This window comes from Ischnura elegans, chromosome 5 (genome assembly GCF_921293095.1).
Source record: "Ischnura elegans chromosome 5, ioIscEleg1.1, whole genome shotgun sequence".
NCBI classification, from domain to species: Eukaryota; Metazoa; Arthropoda; class Insecta; order Odonata; family Coenagrionidae; genus Ischnura; species Ischnura elegans.
In genome coordinates, this window is record NC_060250.1 from 103,278,368 (window position 1) to 103,292,254 (window position 13,887).

The window sequence follows — 13,887 nt, forward strand, 5'->3', positions numbered from 1 at the left end:
GATGGCTAAGTTCTAACAACACGTATCTCAAAAATAACAATTTTTCAGGAGAGCAAAAAAAAACATTAATTTTTAAAATTGTACACAATTTTAATTGAAATTAAAAACAAAAAATACAAAAAACTGAAAAAGAAGCATACACTTGTAAACAAAAATTTGTTTTTTCTTGAATTTTATTTTTTATTAGCAGTACTAGCAGTATTAACTCAGACCGGCCAAATTTTGAGATACGTGCTGTTAGAACATAGCCATTGATATGTCCTTTCGAAATCAAGTGTGATTTTTTACCATGGTGCCAGAAGCCATTATAAAATAACATTATTGTCATGGATTCGCAATTATTTATCGGAACAATTTACCAACCACTAAGGTATATCATCTCAAAATATCCCTGTCTTCAGACCCCAAAAATATGTACACGGATCCTAATACTAAGTCATGAATTTCAGTACTGAAGAACTCAAATTTCACCCCCAGTTCTCAAAATTCAATGCTCAGTACTGGGATCCCTCTAAGTGGTACACTGAAAGGAAGTAGTTACAACCTAGTTCGTTCTTAGCTGTCGGTAAAGTTTAGAACGCATGCATCAACGAAAATATGCCTCGATCCTTCTCATTGCCTTTTAGATCAATATTAACCCGACGAGGGGTATCTCAGTAAATTTTTAATATTTTAATCACTGCAAAGTCCAATTTTTATTGGCCCTGCTACATTGATTTTCGATATCCTTCCCTCAGTATTTATCCTCCGTTTTCCGAGTCTGCCACATCTAAGGTAATCCCTTATTATTATGTGAACTTCGAAAAAAATTAATCGTACAACTGACAGTTTGTTGGACCATACGACGCAAATGAGAGCACTGACTTTAGTCGAGATTCTACATGATCGTCATTAACCTTTCAAAAGATATTGCTCTCGATACAGATTATACAATCGGAACAAAGAGTATATAAAATCGGTAAGCAGTATCATCTCAGATAGTCGGAACTGGGTAGGATTTCAACTGACATCAAATTCTACGTCAACTCAAGTAAGTAGGTACTACGATAGAGGACAGATTTATTTCCGGTACGGATTGAATGTCTGTTCTCCCTTCTCTACGGTACGTCAAAGTGCAGAGGTACGACAAATCTCATTCATTTCATTGGGACTCCTCCCATCACATCAGAAGATAAATTGCCTCCTAAGTTATCTGAGAGTGCATCAATCGAAGACGCCACACACAAGAGCCATAGAGAAGGCTCTGTCAGAATAAGATCGGACCGCAGGTTGAAGGCAGATTAGAGACGTTCCACTATTTTGGTACATTCCGCTACTGACAGAAGCTGTAAATCACTGACCACGGATGAAGGAAATGAGGGTGAGGGTAGCGCTTGCTTACCAATCCCAGATCAAAGAAGAAGAACGTTCAATCAATGGGCCAATAAAAGAAAAACTTCCATCAGTGTTACCAGACCCAAATGTTGAAGAGTTGGTCTCCATCTCAATTCATTCTACAAATGGGCTCGTTCAGAAATGTAAAAGTCGAGTAATATATACTCGTCCGGATGACTTTACCTACAGTCTCCTACCTAACTCTGAGGAAGGTGGTAATACGCCACCGAAAATTTAGTACCTACTTACTGTGAGTGTTTTTTATCTTTTGTGTACTGTGATTATGCCCAACCTGGTTTTTTTGTGTAATTTATATAATAAGATATAGTAGGCCGATAATTCGACTAATAAAGACCAAGAGGGCGGAAAAGGTTTTGTTGTTCCTTCCGACCGGAGAGACTGGTTGATGGCAGCCACTCAACACTTCACGGGCTTCTCCGACAAGTGCCACTCCCCGAAGGTGGGAGATAACGACGAGCACCTCTCAATAATGCACTCAGGCAGGGTGAAATTCGTTATCTCAGCAAATCGGTCCCGGTTTTGCGGAAAAAAATGTATCCAAGGTGAGACACAACAGCACGTGACGCCACTGCAAAGGATCTGGATGGATCCTTGTCGATGGAGGAGTACTCCAGGCCTGGAGAGGCTGTCGGGGAAACCTTGAATTTGTTGCGGCCCGCTACTCCTTTGCCCGCGGATGAGGTGGTTGTAGCAGGTGGTTATGGATGAAGGAGAGATCGACGGGAAAACCCCTTTCCATGAAGGAGGGAGCCAGACAAGCTGATCTCGATAAAGTTTTCAGGACAGCTTTGCGAGGACCAGCATAGCGCAGCTATTTAGTCAGTATCACATCAGAGGAATCACTTTATTTTTCGATCAAAAGAGATCAAAAGGCAATGGATGTAATCGGCATTGAATTTTGGGTTTCAGAATTCAACGAATACATTTTTAATACTTATGATTTGATTTATTTGATTTTATTTCTTTCTTTTACCTGGCCCATATGAGGCCACAATCCGGCCCCCTCTTCCTCTGGACCAGGGCTCTCTTTACAAGGTTATGAATACGGAAATGAAGGAATGCAGTCATCAGTAAAAAAATTAATATGATGATAGATAATTTATATTATTATGTAGCTAGGCCGCGCAGAAATAGATTACATCATAATGATAGTGCAACTGGAACCACGTTTTCATCCCATCTGTCTCGAACTAATCAAAAGAAAAAGAAATTCTATAAGTGCAGCAATACTCTTAAGATCCGATGTTCATAAATTGAAGCGTCTGCGTTGAAGTCATATTTTTCATTTACACTCAGCCAGTGTCTTCTATGAGTTCACGTTAAAAAAACTAACATCTTATCTCTCGTATCCTTTCAATTTAATAGGCGCTTCCCTCTTGGAATTACTCCCATCTCTATACCAACATATTATCCTCACAGATTCCTTTATCTCTACTTCAAACTCAAAACCTAAATAAATTCCTATTCTCCACAATCCTTCGTCTTATAATTTGTTTCTCCTTTGATTAGACACGATCATTATGATTTTTATTTCTCAAGCCAAATTCATGCCTTTTAATGAATATTTACCGAGTTATTTCCCCTTCAATTTATCTCAACTTCGTCATTACACCTCTTAAAATTTTTTTCTTAACTCGCAATTTCCTCTGTGAAAATGGTAAAAGTAATATCATGAATCCATAGCTGCAACATAAATTTCATTCATTTCCAACATGGAATCCTAACTAATGTTTCAATAGAAAATTTTATACTGGGAAATCATCGATAGATAGTAGATTTGTCTTTACTATCAGACCACTTATTTTGAACTTACCACTTATTTTAATACCACACACCACTTATTTTAATACCACTTATTTCGAACCTTCGCTGGCTCAGTTAGTTACCTTTTAGCATTGGTTAATTAGCATTAATAATAAACTCATTTTTCCCTGTAAGTTTTTACGGTCAGCTGTTTATAATAAATTATAGGCCTCTACTTCTCATTGAAATTTTTTACTTACGAAGGAAAGTAAAATTTTCCCAAAGAAAGAATTAAGGCAGCAAAAAAATTAAGAGAACACAATTTTTAAATTCTTCTCACTTACAACACCGCTTCAATTTTTTAAAATTTGAGTCATACGCGAAAATATCCACCGATGGCTAACCTAAGAAGAGTTTACTCATTAAACGCCGAAAAACATCAGGTATCTCACATACTTTTATCTTTTCAAATAGCATTGCTATCATGATTTGGGCAGAATTGAGAAAATTCATTTTAATAAATCAAAAGGAAATAGTGCTCACGAGCCAACCCCATCAGACTCCTCGGATTATCTTGGCGCTAGAAAAAAATTTGCTGCCTCACACCATTTCATTTTTAAAAATAAACGCGTCCCACCGCATCTTGTAAACAAATTACGAAGCATGGGTATAAGTGAGGTGGGCATAAAATTGAGAAGTCAAAATTTTAATTTTATTCAATTTCTAAAAGAAAGTAAATAACTTATTCACTTTATACACCTATCAAATTAAGGTAAAGTCCTATTCTTCACAATCTTATAATTTATTCCTTCAATCGATATACACGATCATTAACTTCATTCATTTCATTAGCCAATACCTTATACTGGGCCGTTAAAATAGACAGATGGAACACTATAGGTAATGGAACTAATTAATGATTTTGAATTTATAATCTTTTTCATACAATACGAGATCTAAAAGAAGCACTTATCAATATAAAGGCTATCTTGGCCAAATTATTTAAAACTTAAAGATACCTCCTCGTGTAATTTATGTTATAATTTATTCAAGAACTCAACATTTTTGTGATAAAAGTTTTTGAGAGATGCTAGTACACAAAATAGAAGAAAAGATAAAAAGGACCTGAAGCAACAAGCGCTTCCTGTGTCAGACCAAATCCAAGTCAGACGTAATCCAACATTGTATTCGTTGAGACCATTCACTACGCGGCTCGTGATATATGTTCCGCTATCGAACGACGTCCACCGGAGATGAGTTTCTATTTTAGACCAATGCGTTTGCGTGCTTCAGAGATATCTTTCAGCTCTCAGGCAAAACGTTTACGTGTTACGGAGATGTTTTTCAATTCAGAGTGAAACAAGGAAGTGAGCACCTTCCCGATTCGCGTCCATTGCTAAAGCACTTCAAACTAAATCTCCCATTTAGTGGTGGAAAACGATAACAGCTAAAACATATCCACGGGGAGAGATTGTCACATTACTTAAGATCGAAAATCTAGACATAGAATTGTGTCAGAGACCTCCGCTTGAACTCGCATGTGAAGAGGAATCGGTAATTTTGATAATCGCAATAAACTTGCAATACGAGTTCACGACATCTTGGAAACTTACGACAGAGAAAATACTGAGAGTACAGACACAGTCGGCCACTACTTCTTAACCTTGCCGTAAAGATAGAAAAATGAGACACCATTGGTCAACGTAACTAAAGAATACACTTGAGTTAGTAATCTCTTTCATTAAATGCGAGATCTACAGAGAGGAAATATTATTTTAAAATCTATCTTTATCAAATTATGCATATTCACGAATACGAACTTGTGTAATTGAAGATATCATTTCTTCAATGGTAAAATTAATGAAAGCCAGAGATCTGACGCGAATTTTTATTAAAAAACTGTGTAACGGCATGAACGGGTTTTGAAATGTATCATCATAAATTGCAGGAATAAAACCAAGGAAAATATTAGAAGTAAAACACACCCACGTTCACATTAAATGCTAAACTTTTTATTGCAAATACTCGGCTAGTAACGTGTCGATCACCCCATAAAAGTTTTATACCATCCAATTTGAGGATTGAACAGGAAAATAGATTGCTTTTCCATACTATTCAAAACCGGTGATATTATTATAAATATTTTAAATTGATAAGCCAACAGATGATTGCATTTGAGGCTATTTTTTAATTTCACAGTAGTTAAGTGGTGGCAATAAAACTCACATGAGTTAAAAGAATGAAAAAGGAAATGCTTCATTCTTGGAATTGAAAATAAATTCTATGATCAATGCAAACTTTATATTTATACTTCCTTCAAAAAAACCCTCGAAGAAGAAAGAATGAAATTAAGAAATGTAACCCATGTTATTATAATTATTATTGGAATTACGCTCACCACTTAACATTATAATTGGGATTGATGAAGCAAGAAAGAAATAGTCAGTAGAATAGATCAGTCGAAGATATCATTGCACAAGTGAAAGAATCTACTCGCAGCACAGACTACAAGCATAGCAGTAAGAAAACAAATCATCAAATATTACAAATGGAGGATGATTCTTTATCAAATCATGGACTTTGAAAACAGGAGGAAAGTCAAGAGTGTAAGCATTAGAAATATGATTATAACGAAGACAGATGAAGATAAAATGCGTAGGCCGAGCAAGTAATAAGTGCAAAGAAGATGCGGGGAATAAATAAAAATCTTCGAAAAACCCTAAAGGCCTCTATACACGGTGAATGATCATGCGAATTATCACGTGATCATTCACAGGATCATGCGAGCAAAATCGAACATGTTCTAATTTTCACCGAATGATCATGCGCATGATGGTTCATTCGCGAATTTTTCCGTTATATACGGCGAATGATTCCATTCGCATGATCATTCACCGTGTATAGCGGCTTTAAGACCTGTATTGCATGACGGACTGATGAAGACAATCGTCGAAGGTCAATCGGAAGGAAAAAAAAGCCTAAGGACGACCTAGAATTAGCTACCTAAAGGTGCATTTGCACAACGTAACATGTTATATAAACATGTTACATGCAACAAGTTACTTGTAACATTTGTTTTATATTACATTTGCTTCATAGCAAGAGTCCAGCGGAGCCATATATGCATAAGCAATATGTTACGGATTCAGTCGTAGCCCACCCGTCAACTGGCTATCCCAACCGTGCGCCTCACCTCTTTTCTGTAACATGTTACACATTTTCCCCCTTCGTGCGGGAAACCAAAAACTTGTTATATAACACGAATTTTAGTTTTACAACACAATGTTACATGCAAGTTGTTACACGGATAAGTAACTTTTTCGTCAAACATGTTATATGTAACTTGTTTATGTAACATGTTACATACTGTAAACGCACCTTAACGTCCACAGTCCCTGGACATGGGCCGTTATTTTCGGTCTGGATTTAAAGTTTTCTTGTAAATTATATGTTAACAAACAACATTAGCGATTTATGTGCTTCTGTATGATGCGTTCATCCGTTAGGAAGCACTGAAAAATACAAGAATTGCCATGAGACAAAATTCCCCTGGACCGGGAATCGAGCCACGGACCTTTGGCTTTCCGGGCCAATGCGCAGACCACTACGCTATCCAGGTTCTTTAACTCCCATGGCAATTATACCGAGGCTCACGGTACTAGGTGTTAGGAATTTTCTGTCATAGCAATTCTTGTATATTTCACCGCCGTTTGCGCGGCAGGGTTAGAAATATTACAATCACTGAAAAAGTAGCATTGCGACATTTCAGTTAGCCAAGTGGAAAAAATTTAAACGTCGGTGTGTTGTATGCAATACGCCAGGACCGAAGAGGTTAAGATAGATATTCCAAATGTGACAGACATAGAAATACGCAACTATGTAAAGGTTGACTGATAGGAGAGCGGAATTAAGAGCTGCGTCGAACCAAATATTCGGATGATGATGAGTGATTCAATGATGATGATTCAACGATGATTCACAGATGATAATGAATTCACAATGATGATGATGATGAGTGACCTCTGAAACTTTGCTCAGAATAATTGTTGTAGACAAAGAATTTAAGAAATTACCCCCTCCCCTTACCCTCCTTTATTGTAAACGTCTATGTGTTTGAGAGAACGGGAGACACTAAAACCATCCCTCCAGGTATTGTTAATGGCCCCATTTTCAGCGGTTGCAAGATACCCACGCGCTTCTGACATGCTGAGCGAGGAAAAAAAATAAAAAATCACACCAGACGCACATATTATGGTGACCCACTCGAGGGGAGAATTCCAATATCATTCTCAAATCCGCCAGATGGACGCAAAAAAATTCTTTTTTTACTGAATAAAAAAAACCTCCGGCCACCCATAAGACGTTTCCTCGTGAAATGAAAGTGATAATTCCGAAAGTCCACAGCCCCCACAGATGTGATGGCGTCACCGCAGGTCGCCCCCTTCCAAAGTTGCCTTCCTCCCACGCGTTTCCCCTGGCGTGGGCAGCAGGGATTATGGAGGCCGCCCATGTCTCGGCGTCGTCCATAGTATTGGGTGAAAACTATTGGGTGGACCAGCTCCGGTGGTGGGAATTTTGGTTCATTTAGATAACTTATTTCGTGCGTGTATTATTTCAAAGCCTGCCTGCGTGAGCGGCGGTAAAATATAAATGAATTCCCACGAGAAAAAATTCTGAACGATAAACAATGAACCAAAATGGGATAGTTTCCTTCATCAAAGAAAACGAAAAGCATTGATTGCGATTCGTTACCCAACATTAGTTTACTGGAATTTTGGTTGATTTTCAAAACTTGTTTAATTTGGTTTGGCTCATGGTAGTGATTCAGTAATTACCTATACATTGTTCTTCACAAAAGAGAATGATAAATTGAACTGAATCCACGAACCAGAGAAGAGATGTGTTAAGGGAGATATAGTTTGTCTACAGGCGCATTTACTATATTTAATTCATACTGAAACTTTAATGATGACGTAAATCATTACGTGTGATGAAACCTCATCATATTTTCAGTTTACAAAGGCTCCTCAATAGTCTATGAATAATTTGAAATGCATGCATAAAAATGCGTTATTCTTTCGCGGATAATGGAGTGAATTTTTTTATCTTTTTATTCGGCCAGACGACTTTCGAATAAGTTCAGCAGACTATTGTGCCAAAACAAGAGCGGTCTCATCCAAGAACGAATCGTTTAAAAATTACCGATTGATAGGCATGATCCGATTAAATTGATCCACAGCTTAAAAACCAAACCAATCATAATGAACGATTTACATTCAGAATTGAATGACTTAAAAATTAATCCAAATTATAAAAGATTCGAAAGATTTTCAGCGTCAATTCCCTTTTAAGAAAAATACTTAGGCTACTATTATAAGGCTTATCTAGATTCTATAGAACCTTTGCAGCCCCACAAGGTGGTATGGTGTATATGTGAAAGAACCAATCTAGGAATTATTCGGACGCAAAACTAACATAATGCGAAAAATATAGTTAACATTTATTTGGAAAATAGTTAAATCGGAAATTAATGTCTCATCCTGGCAATGACTATATCTAATAGTTACTATACGAACTGAACGCCATAATTAATACCACGAAGTAGCTTTTAACCTTAATTATCTGAATACTTTTAAGTATCCTGAGGAACAAAGTTTTTCACCTTGTCGTGAGGAGCTAAGAGTGCAGCGTCCTAACCGAAAGAGGCTAAGAATGGGTCTTTTTATCTTTCTGTATTCTTTCTGTCGCAACGTCAAGATATTCCGAGCGTCATGTAAATCCTTTGTGAGGCTTGGATGCTGTTTTTGCATCGGAGCTGATCTAATTTGCCGGTGCTTGGGCAAAGGAAAAGTGAAAAATGGTGATATGGAATTTGAACTTGAATGAAAGCTATTTGATTCTCCTGACAGTGATACGTGATAGCTTACTTGCATAATTCAAACAATCAAGTACATAGAGCAAGTGGTGTAGGTTGTAAATCAGAAGAATTGCATATGCGAAAAAATATCAGCTGATTGGAGAATCGAGTGGAGAGCAGCGACAAACCAATCTTCAGATTTATGAATGATAATATTAATGACATTATTAAGCATCCTCCAGTCTGAATAAAGTTAAGTAGCATGAGACGCTGACATCTCATAGGTACTTTACTACTTCATCGTATAGAGTATAAAAATGGGGATGCGGATATGGAAATAAGGATATCAAAGATGAAACTACACATTATATTTTCATCATAATATATGCTTACTTCCATTTCAGTATATGAAATGCATTCTCCCTTGCAGCTTTCACAGGCTACATGAGTTACACTTGTATCCATACTCTGCCTAGCTTTGACGGAATGTATGACAAAACCACTCTTAGGTAGACTAATAAGATCATAGTACTTGTAGAATCATTGAGCACTATATCAACACGATCTTTACAAAAATATCCATAGCATGACTCCTAGACTTGCTTGATATTAAGCAATCTTCAGTTTGGTCAAACATAAATATCATTAGATAGGAACATCTCCAATTTTTCCCACTTTGACGAGCACAGCTAAGAAAACAGGAAACGAATCGATGTAGAAGGGAGTTACTAATGGGTTTTTCATTTCCCTGAGTTGCTTTCGGATGGAGCGGCAAAATCTACCCAGAGACATGGCATTCGTTTCAAAAACGTAAACACTGTTTTTGAATCGGAGCTGATCTGGCAGCCTACATGATCGCGCGAACAGGAACTAAAAAAAGTAAATGAGCAGGCATTTAAAAAATAGTTTGATCGGAACATCATTGCTCCTGTTACAATTGTCGATATGATAGTCTCAAGTCATAATGCACCAAATACCAGAACGTATCCTCCATTTGTCAGAAACGTAAATGACACAAGGTCCGTGAAAGAACCGTGCAAGTGGACCAAAGATAGACATTTTCAAAATGAAATATTCTGCCCTTTAGGAAATATGATATTCGCTTACTACTCATATACATTAAATTATGATAGAAGGCCTGAAAACAGTTGATATTTACCCCGCCCCAATTTTTGGAAATGTGATCAAAGCTGTCCTCGAGACGTTCAGAGACATTCATGTCAGATCTTTATTTTACACTCATGGAATACTATATTATCATAAAATATATACATAGCATTTATTACATAGTAGTACATATTTAATGATAATATGGTATTCCACGTAACAATGCATAAGATTAACTATCCTATAATAATAGGTCATGCTGCATACAGTCATGTCGTCTCCAGAACAAGAGGTTTACCACCTATCCACCTTAGCATTTTTCCTCAAAGTATAACGTGTTTATGTTCTTCCTGTATTCAATTATGCCTTGCTGTCTTTGGAAACTATTAAATGATGTTGTCACTGCTAAAAAAAATCACTTCGTAGATAATTTTTGTGCATACTGTATATTTGTACCACCAAAGAGCACCATATGACCATCAGATACATAAGGATACCCATACTGTGATAATAGGCCACGCTGCATACGGTCATCGTGCAACTCCAGATTTTACATTATTTCCTTTTCTTCCGGAAGGAGCTAAGAAAACAGGGAAAGGAAATGGGAAGAGGTTACAAATGGTTCTTTTCATCTCCCCGTGTTCTTTACGGACTCAGCGGCACAAGATTTACCGAGAGCGATGGCATTCTTTTGTGCGGTAACGGACGCTGTTTTTGCATCGGGGCTGATCTGGGAGTCTTGTTTGCCCACGCTCCAAAGGCTAACAGAGAGAATGGGTCGCCCAGGGCGGGGCACGCCTGGCATTATTCGGAGCGGCCACAGAGGGAGCTCCGCACTCAATGAGGTCGTCGGACGCAGGGGTGCGACGCTGTCGAAGTGAACCCTCCGGCAACGCAGGCTAAATCTGACTCGCGAACGCCCTAGGCATAAACACACATTGCAATACGTTGTCACCGCAGAAAGGAAAGACGGATCGCAATCTATTCACTCCGCAAAGTTGAGTGTGATGTCGCGTCGGATCTCTTCCTCCCCGAATTTCAGAAGCACTCACTCACTCCCTTTCACTTTCGTCCTCATAACCTTGGTGTTTCAAGTCCTCGGGAAAGTTTGACACCGGCGCCTATCTTTCAGCTCAATCCCTCTCGCTGGTTGGCGGAATAAATACCGAAATAAAAGTACCGACGCTCACCCGACTCGGGATATGAGGACTACAAGCATGGTCTAAGTTACCAATTAGCCCCTTATCATCATTTCGAAGCTTTGCTCACGGGTGTTTCAAATCACAAGTGGTATCAACTACGACGGTTCAGCTGCATGTACACGTTTGAAAATGAACAATTAATTCAGTTTTAATCGTTAAACAATTATTAATTGTTCTAATTTTTAATATAAAATGATTTAATAAGCGGATTGACAAGACATGCACAAAAATTATTGAGAGTGTGATTTTTTAAATCAAAACGCGACAACAGTAAATACTCTCCCCAAACAGCAGGCATTACCGAACACAAGAGGAACATAAACACGTTGCATTTTAAGGAAAACAATGATAAGGTGGATAGTCTACACAATGAGATGAAACTCTACGTTAATAAATAAAAAGAGATGACAATGCTGCAATATATATTTTAAAGAAGGAAAATAAATCTCCGTTTAAGAAGAGAGTGATTTGGCAAGGGATAGCCGCAAAAACTATACGGAATAATTTGATAAGGATGTAAAAGTAATCTTAAGTTTATAATTTTAACAACAAATACAAAATCTAATACGAGGAGAAAAAACCACAGCTAAATTAAATCCTACAAATAAAATCACCGCAAGAGATAGCAGTTTCAAAGTTCACGTTTTCTAAGTCTTAGAAGTTAATAAAATTTCGCGCAAATATTCCTTATTTTACGTTTCAGCTCATACAAGGAAATGACCGAAGATATAGTCGTTACTAATTACTAGGCAACTTTCGTACAAGGATGAGCAAAAAAAATAGGAAAAATTCCCACCACCCTTCGAAGATAAATAAATTGATCAGCAACAAAAACAATTTGAAAACACTGCACGGCATTTATAGGGAAGATTATCGCAGAGTTAGAACTAAACACAAATTAGGAGAATCCGATTTCCATTGCCCCGGCTTGAATTCCGCCTTGCAAAATTTCTCGAATCAAAATGTCAGGATTAAGACCATAATAGCTGACTGCGCTCTCGTAAAGTAAAATTAAAATGTGATTAGTATAATCTTGCAGTTATGAGACCAACAGAGAGATTTATCATTAAAGACAGTCAATGTAGAGAAAATAACCCCAAATGAATTCCCTTCGATATTACGGAAATAATTTAATTAAACAAGGAAAAAAATTAGATCAAACGAAATGCTCTGCCAAGTGCTGGGGATATTTAGGATGCTACCCTATGCTATGTGCATGTTTCATAGTATTTACTTACGATGGAGGCATTGAAATTCAAAGACATAAAGAAAGAATATCTTTCATGAATATAAATAACACAGTCCTGCTAGTAAAAAAATATTTTTGTATTTATTCTTTAAGATTCAAATTTAATAAAAATTAAGATTTCTTACCATAATTTTAATGGTATATGTATCTAGGAATGAAGAAAAAAATAATGGACGTAAATAATTACGTCCATTTTATAATTATAATTTTGGGGAAAAGGAGGGTGTAAAGAATTTCTGGTATTAGGCAGACGGTTGTAATTTTTTTTTTAAAGAAAAATGTTTACTAATACAACAAAAGAGGATCCTCATGTCGGCCTCTAAATGTGTTTCCACCGACCGCGCATTTAAATGGGCTTACAGAGGTCGCTGACAGACAAATTGATCCGAGTTTCACAAAGAAATAAGGTGTAATTAAGGGTATTAACCGAAATTTATACCATATTGACATGATCTATTAAATTCATAAATTTTGAGTGCTCTTCCTCGCAATGAAAAACGTTAAACTGCAAAATATTTGAAAAAAAGTGGATAGCATTGCATTCATCAACGCACCGTGGACATTTTTGAAAACCAATTTTAATGCTACTGATGCGGCAGCAGATATCAGCCGTCAATGGGATGGAATTGGGCTTCCTCTATGCTGTCCCCTTAGATGATAAAACGGCAAGCAAGATGAGTGTGCGTCGCCGAGTTTTTTCATTATATGTATCCAGTTGTTTAAAACTAATAAATAAAGTTAATAAATAAAATAAAATAAAAAATATATCTAATCTAAAAATATCCGTCTCCTACCTAACTCTGAGGAAGGTGGATGTATACCACCGAAAATTTAGTTCTATGAGTGATTTTTCATCTCTTTGTGTCCCGTGCTTCTGCCCAACCTGGGATATTTTTATGTTATTTACCAAGTCGAGGAACATTTAGAAGTATCTAATGTTAATAAATAATATGTCAATGAAAAATAATGAATGTTAATAAAGAATTCTTACTGATAATAATACCTTTGTATTATCGTAGTACATAAAAACATTGTCTTAAAAACCCAAAGTGCACATGTGTGTACCATACTGTAAAATAATACTGATAATAAATATTTCTTTCAAATTTCACTGTGATTTTATTTTTCCATCCAACCTAATTATGAGAGTAGTCTGAAGCATAAATAAAACAGCCCAGCCTCATTGGTCTGAGGAGGTTGAGACAAAAATACGCCATGAATACATGGCAAAATGGTGAGAGAACTCAGTGTATAATTTATAATCAAAGATAAATTGCTCAATATAATTACAATATCCATTTTTTTAACAACAAAGCACAGATAAATGAGAGAGA

General features: G+C 36.8%; 1 protein-coding gene across 1 annotated transcript in view; it reads right to left on the reverse strand.

Moving 5' to 3' along the window:
- The window catches only part of LOC124159351 (glucose transporter type 1), a 338,182-nt gene that overhangs the window by 168,993 nt on the left and 155,302 nt on the right, over positions 1-13,887 (reverse strand). The gene's annotated exons all lie outside the window — the stretch shown is intronic.